The sequence below is a fragment of the Schistocerca serialis genome, chromosome 7 (assembly GCF_023864345.2).
Source record: "Schistocerca serialis cubense isolate TAMUIC-IGC-003099 chromosome 7, iqSchSeri2.2, whole genome shotgun sequence".
NCBI lineage: Eukaryota > Metazoa > Arthropoda > Insecta > Orthoptera > Acrididae > Schistocerca > Schistocerca serialis.
In genome coordinates this window covers 414,386,817-414,395,122 of record NC_064644.1, presented here as the reverse complement: position 1 = coordinate 414,395,122, position 8,306 = coordinate 414,386,817, and positions in this window count along the sequence as shown.

Genomic DNA, 8,306 nt, shown 5'->3' with positions numbered 1-8,306 from the left:
CATAGCTCGTTGCACAAAACTGCCGGATCAGAAGATCATGCAACTATTATACCATCCGTCGGAGTTCTGGAGACATTCGTGTGCCATGATCAATAGTAGTGAAGTTTCTGGCACATTATTATCGTAGATCTGGCAACAACAAATGCTCCCTCAGGTACAGGCGGGTTTAATTGTAGATGAAGGGCAGCCACTACACAAGTTGCTCTAGGTGGCCGATAGAGTGCATGTTACACTTACCTCGACTACCACCACTGTGATGTCAACCATGGCATCAGTTGAGGACAGCCAACACCTGGCGAGTCTATCTGATGACACAATGCCTCACTGTGCCACCATTATGCACCGACAGTCAACAAATGTCTCCTATGAACGCTGAAGCATCCATGCGGTGGCTGGGAAGGTTTCAAGACATCTTCAGACATTAAAATATTGAACCAGTGTGAATGACAGCACTCGCCCAGTTTTTATAAATCTTCAATAAGCCATTGCCTTGAAATGGCGTGCTTTCATTATACGCAATTTATGTTCCGAAAATTTCCTGCTAAAAAATCCCCAAGCACTCCGCACTGAACACTAACAAATGTTGATAGCAGCTTTCATGGTCTTTGGTACAGCATATGACATCAAAATGACGCCATATGTACATGAAGTCTTGTTAACTGAATGTTGCCCTAGAGTGTGGGCCTAGCTTTGATCAAAGTTCGCCATTGTATACTTGTTACTTCGCTTGTAAGAGTGCCTTTAAGCCACAAAAGACATCAAAGTATATTTGCGCGTAGCTGAACCACAGTGATCTTTGCACGTAAGTTTTCACAACACAAAGCACACTTAATACAAAAATAGCAATAATCAGTTTGAATCTTATAAAGAAATTTCTGCAGCAACCAGTTGTATTCGAAGTGGCCACACTGTAGATGATATAAGGAAGAAATAACAATGGCTAAGGAGTCTGTAGAGATGCGTTTTTACTCTATGTTGGGGAAGGATATGTCAGAATAATAATTAGCATATATGTTCCATGAAAGCTACTAAACACTCTATTTACGCCTGTTCCACAGAACACTTCATTCCTTGTTTTGCAGCTTTGTAGACAGCAAACTGCATACTGCCACTGAGATCTCTGTATACTCTCATTTTAATGGTGACAGGTTCTTTCTGAACATAATTCCAATGTTAACACTTTCAACACTGCCCTCTTTACACCCGGCACTTGGCTGTGAACTGGCATATTTAATGGATGTTTGAAATTAGATTGCAAAGAACAGAAAAATGATAGTAATATGGTTCTTGCATCATTTAAAAGGAAAAAGTAAGAGCTTTACATGAATGTGAGTTTATTTTACAATATAAAATACAAATGAGTGTTATAATTAAAAAAAGAAAACACAAAAATGTCGTTGATAAAAAGTTTTACATGATATCTCTCTTGAGTAATGCCATTATTACTGTATCTAAATTTAGAACAAAATATCACTGGACTTTCTAACTGTAGGTACCTGTAAACTAGAGTATTTTAATAGTTCATATGTAGTTAGCCTTTTTGCGAAAACCTGAGAGACCTTGTGGGACGCAAAGGCCTATGCCACAGTCCTTGCACCACTATCTACTTTCCTTCCTGATGCGCTTACCCGTCTCTTTCTACCCCCTGTCTGAACACACTTTGCAATAGTATTCACCTTGTTTGCAGTGGGTGGGACCTTCTCTGGAAAGTGCCTCGCAAATGTCCTCTCAATTTGTGAGGATGAAGCTGCTTGTTGCTGAAAAACATTTCCGCCCTTCTCAGACAATTTCTTTCCCATTTTGTGAATAAAGTCTACTAGGGATACATTCTTCCTAGTCTTCTCTTTATATAAAATAAAACTGTTGACAATTGACTCGCTAAATAAGTGGGAAAACAGCTTTTTCCACCACTTCAAAGTTTTTCCAGCAAACGGATAATAGCTGGAGAACTGATCTGTACTGTCAACCCCAGCTTTATTCTTATTGTAATCAATAATAACATCTGACTTTACAATTTCTGCTATTCCACCTTTAGCCCTCACTTGAGTATTAGTGCTGGTAGACTTATGCTTTGTGGAAAGACAAAAAAATCTCTTTTTGACTTCCAGTTCACTGCCAAAGAGATGGTGTTTCCTTTGAAAAACGATCTTTTTTTTGAGTTTTAGTGTTTTGAATATTCGTCATAAACCTTTCCTGTTTTTCGATACAGTTCCCACTCCAAGAGCTTTATTTTCCCACATGTCCAAAAGAAATTGACTGGTGTAGTACCTATCCATATAAACACAATGTCCTTTGCCAAATTACTGTGAACACAACATTTTTACAAGGCCCTCGATACTGTCTGCAACACTGCCTGCACAACCTGTATATACATCACAGTTTAGCATATAACCAGTTGATGAATCGCAGAGAGCATACAATTTTATTCCATATTTATTGGATTTGTTTTTCATGTATACTCTGAAGCTAGTTCTACCACGAAAGGGACACATTGCCTTATCTATTGTCAGATTCATGCCTGGACGAAAACTAATTTTGCTTTTATTCACAAAGAAATCAAACAAAAGCCTCACTTTGTGAAGTGGGTCATGCTTTTCTTCGCCTCTGCTAAGTGAATGTAGCATTGTCATTCAAGTGTAACATCGACAATGTAGCGCAAAATCGATAGCGACTCAACAATTTACTCGCAAATCCTGTCTGCGTAAACGGGTCTGTTGACCTATAATCACTGATTTTCGTCAATCTGACGACGCACATATGCAAAATAATACTGAGAGACCAGTAAATCTCTTGCAGTTTTACTGCAGACCACTTGTGCCAAACAGAGTTTATTTTCAGCCTACCTTTGCGTTTCATTGCCATAATAACATTGCCAGCGTACTGATACATTTCAGTTTTGATGAGCCGAATAAGTTCGTCATCAAAGAAGTAGCTAAAATATTGAAGCTCCTCAGTGGCATCTGAAAAATGCGATGCTATGCCGACTACTTCCTGGAAATCCGGCAGTGCTGGCTGATCGTCTAGTTTCGGCCAATCCTCCTCTTTGTGCTCAGTGAGGCACACACGACCAGGTACCACTGGTGGTGACTGATGGTCTGTACCATTGTGTGCATAGAAAAAAAATAATGCTAAGATTGGTACTAAAAGGTACTAAATGCAAGTGAAGTAATGAACACTACTCACAATACAAAATGCGGTAACGAACTATTCACTTTATAAACAGTTGAGACATATACATACCTGAATCATCACTTGTACTTACGTCTGGAGAGTACGAATCCTCTTTGTCAGAATCGTCAATTTCATATCCTGCATCTCCATAAAGAATATCTAAGATCTCTGCCTCCGTCAACTCGCTGCGCGATATTTTCACGATCGTAAACACCTGTGAATGAACTGCAGGTAATTTCGTCTTTGCAGTGCTCACAACCGCTCCCAGGATGAGGTAACCGATAAGTGCTTGCCTTCTGCGGAAGAAGAATGAAATACCTCCAGATTAGTTGACGAAACTGCTTCGGAGACCCGCTAAACGCGCTTACGGAGCCAAATAAAGGCTCGCCCGTACGGTATACGGGCGCCGTCGCCAAAGTCAGGGCGGCCGCGCCCGTATGGCTTACGAGCACCGTGCTGTAAGTGCTAAGAACAGAGCCTCATGCTCATTCTAGCCAATACTCCTATTGTATGAAGAGTGGGTTTCTTGATTAAAGGTTTGGTCCAATGCAGTTTTACAATCTTTACAGATTCTTGTTGGTGTATTTGCTGTGGGGATTAAATTTAAAGTCTCTGTCACATACAGTTATTCATCTCTGTAGTTTGGTTTCAAAACATCAGTGTATAGTTACCACAAGTGATCATTTTGTCAATTCGCAAATATTTAACACTTCAGATTAACACAGGAAGCCTTTGAAATCTTCATCAGGTAATCTACACACAGTTACAATAAGCAAGTGATGTCAATACGTTCAATAACTGCGATTTCAAAGTCTATTTTCTTTATCAAATCAAGATGCATTTGGATTGCTCTATTGGTTAAATTCTCAATTGCGAGTTTTCGCATCAGAAAAGTGCTGCACAATCTTTTTTCATATACAGAATGTACATGCTGTTATTCCTACCCGCCTTGCGAGCTTTTGCTGAACTGCTAATCATTTACATATCCAAACACATAGTACACTTCATGCCGATTTGAAGTTTGTTGCATACCATTTTGATGGTGTATTTTAATGGTCAACATTGTACATGAAATTAGGCAATAAATAATGTGTAACAAGTCATTTTATGTAGTATCTACTACTAGATGAGATAAATTAAGCATTTTACTAAATTAAAGTAGCCCACTCAGTTAATAGGTTTAACTGAAAACAGGATCTTAATGTGTTTATGTGAATTTAAAGTATTGCATCATTAAGTTACTGGAGACATGATACTATTATTGGGTGGATATGTAAATATACTTTATTACTGTAATTATATTTGCATTTTATCTCTGACAATACGAATAGCACCGAAAATGCCCAAAAGTGAATAAATATATTCTATTTTGTCCCACAAAATATCAACCTAATGACAATTTTTTGAAAAAAAAAGCAGTGACTCAACATGTTAATATACTGAACAATGTATACATCAATGCTACAACTTTCATTGGACTTCAACTGGACTATGAAAAATTGAAAGTGAAGTCAGGAAGAAGTTCCGCATCATGCAAACCATTCACAGTAACTGCAGAGGAAGTTTCTGGATACTTTAACTAAGAAAATGGAGGATGAATGCATGTTAATGGAATATAGCTGTATGGCATTTAATTTTCTGACATTATTGTACTCTTTTTGTAGTTAGTTAGTTTACTCATCTACACATCATTTACATAATGCTATCAGACTTGTCATCTGAACTGAAAAGGAAATAATTTTTAAAAAATTAACTTATTCATGCATATAATAATACTGTCTCATTTAGGTCTAGATTAACATGTTGTATTCTCAATCTTTTATATGTAGTATACAGTGTTTTTGTACATGTTTGAAGTCAGTTCTCAATTAATCTAGAAGTATACTTTTACACTATTCAGTTGCATCACATGATTGATCATTACCCACTCTCTACACAGACACACACTACACTACACTACATTACACTACACTACACAGCATGTGTGCACACATGCATGTGGGCGCGCACTCTCTCTCTCTCTCTCTATTGGCTGACATAAGGACCTTGCTGATACTACTGCCATTCTATTTACAGAGTAGGCTTGAAAATTAACATTCTTAACAAAAATCGTATATATCAAGTACAGAATAAGTACAACTTACATATGTAGTCCTAAAAACTAGTGTATGAGATTTTATATTTAGAATGCTTGTAGTGAATGACTGGCTGTATAGGAAAGGAAATGAACAGAAGAGTGCAAATGCCTTTTGGAAAACGAAATATGAGTATCAAGACTATGTTTCCTGTGTATCTGAAACACCTACACCTACACCTACATCTATACTCTGCAAACCACCATGAGGTGCATGGTAGAGGGTATATACCATCGTGCCAGTTATTAGTGTTTCATGTGTGGGGCGCGGAAAAAGTGATTCACTGAATGCCTCTGTGTGTACAGTAATTATTCTAATCTTGTACAGTAATTATTCTAATCTTACCCTCACGATCCCTATGTGAGCAATAGGTAGGGTGTATTTCCCTATAGCAATCATTTAAAGCCAGTCCTTGAAACTCTGTTAATGGACTTTTTCAGCAACACTCCCGCTGATTAAACAAATCTGTGACCGTTTGTGCTGCCCTTCTCTGTTTACGTCCAATATCCTCTGTTAGTCCTATCTGGTATGGGTCCCACACACTTGAGCAATATTCTAGAACTATTCACACGAGTGATTTGTAAGTAATTTCTTTTGTAGATTGATTGCACTTCCTCAATATTCTACCAATAAACTGAAGTCTATCACCCACTTCACCCGCAACTGAACCTATGTGATCATTCCATTTCATATCCTTACAAACTGTTATATCGAGGTATTTGTATGAGTTGGCTGATTCCAACAGTGACTCATTGATATTATAGTCATAGGATATTAAGTTTTTTCGTTTTGTGATGTGCAAAATTTACATTTCTGAACAAGTTGCCAATCTCTGCACCAGCAACAGAGAGAGAGAGAGAGAGTACAGTCACTGTATACCACCAGTTTTGATTTATGGCTGTGAGACATGGACTTTTGATATGAAACCCATTAAAAACTGATTGGTCAGTGAGACAGACATTGAGAATTGCGAGGAGAGACAGATGAACTAGGGAACAAACTGAACAAGAAGATGAAATAATGACAGTAATGAAAATATGATGTAGGTTTAAGGTATATGTAGTCAGACAAATGGATGGTAGATGCACAAGGCAGGTCTTTGCTGCAGTCCCAGAGACAACAAAAAATGGAGGCAATGGCCTAATTGAAGGTGGGCGATAGAAGAGAACATGCAGGAGGAACTTGGATGCATAAAGCAGAGGATTGTACAGTATGGATATGTCAGTAGGGGAATTTTATCCAGTAGTGTATATTAAATAGCTGATGAAGACGCTGATGAATGGTACAGGCACAAAAATTTGCTCTCTTTGAAAGAACAAAGAACTTCAATAAATAGTTCACTAACAACAGCTTCATAGGGGAAGCTTAAAGTCTCTCCTTTGCAGTATTGTTTTTGTAACTGATCTAGTGTGGTACCATATAATTTTTAACTCTGAACCTTTCAGCTATCAAACACATTAAGATAGATTATAAACCATATATAATCGCAGTAAGGGCACAGAACTTAGGATAGTTAACAAATAAAAAATGCCCATATACACTCGCTCTAAAATTCTTTGAAAAATCTACACAAATTATCAGGATGGAACATTGATGAATTATAAAAACTATAATAGAAATTATATGGCTTTTCACTAATGCGTGAAGGTGAGTGGAACTTCTTGTTGTACAACAATACCAGAAATAATTTATCACATGATTAAAAGCTACAGGAGAGGCTAAGCTGTGATTTTATCCTGCACACTAATCTCTTGTAGATCCAAGCATTGGTCTATTAGCTGCCCTCACTGTTATTTGTGCAAACAGAAAGATACAGGAAAACTGCAGAGTACCTGTTAGTGCAATATTATGAAACAATGGAAGTGAGAGAGAATGTTGTAAATGATATAGGAGGTTATTGAGTCCTACTGTTGGGATTCAACATCATGGTTTTGAATCTAAAAAAGTCTAGTATCGGGTGCAGGCCATAACACAGTGACACACCACAAAAATTTAAGTTAAATAAATTTATTTGTTTTAAAACTGTGCTGTGAGACTTCTTATAACTATAAGAAATGTAAATATTATTTTTTATGCGTTTATTCTGCTCAATTTTTCACTGGGCAACTTATGTGTATGAATCCAGCATTCAAACCCCTTACTTCCTCAGATCAGATTCCCAGTGGGCTCCAGTCAAGGACATGGCACTTCAGTATGGAAAATTGCTAAGACTTTAAAAATGGATAATTTAGTTTTGGTAGTTTGAAGTAAGTTCCATTTTGTTGAAATCTATTCTTTCTATACCTAATTTCATCCAAGCAAGCTACGAATTATGAGGCTCTTGGATGCGGAGAAAACCATTTTCATATAACGGAACTCATTAACAAGATATTGTGGAAAAGTATTGTATTTGAATTTTTTTCTTTAGATTCCTTTTATTTATCTGGCATTTTTCTAATAAATGTATATGGTTATAGACACAATGTTATTTTTTAAGCTGAAATACTGTTGTTGGGTGAATTTCAATTCTTTAAAATATATTTCTTCTTAGTAGTGTTAACAAATTGTATAAATCAACTTCATTATTCGCCTTCTAAGCCTACAACTCCATAGACAGATAAACACTTTTCAGTGTACCAGAGGGGAAATTTTTTTGCAATATTTAAAGAAACATTGACACAATCCATGTCCAAAATATAAGTTCGTACATAAATTTTGGGGCACTTTGAAAACAAATCTGGTGTAAGGCGAGATGATGGCCACTCTCCAGTGTTCTTCAACTGGATTTTGTAAAAGGTAATGAGGGAACAGATTCTCAGACTTCAAGAAAAAAGATTCCAAGAAGTCAGATTAGGATATAAAATCTTGAACATCAGTCTCAAATGTTTACCCTTTATGGACGAAATAGTAATATTCTCAGAAAATATCATTACAGCAACTAAGCAAGTCAACCTGTTGACAGAAATCGTGGAAAAGCCTGGATTGCAAATTTCTTTCAAAAAGGTTGAATTCATTATGAAC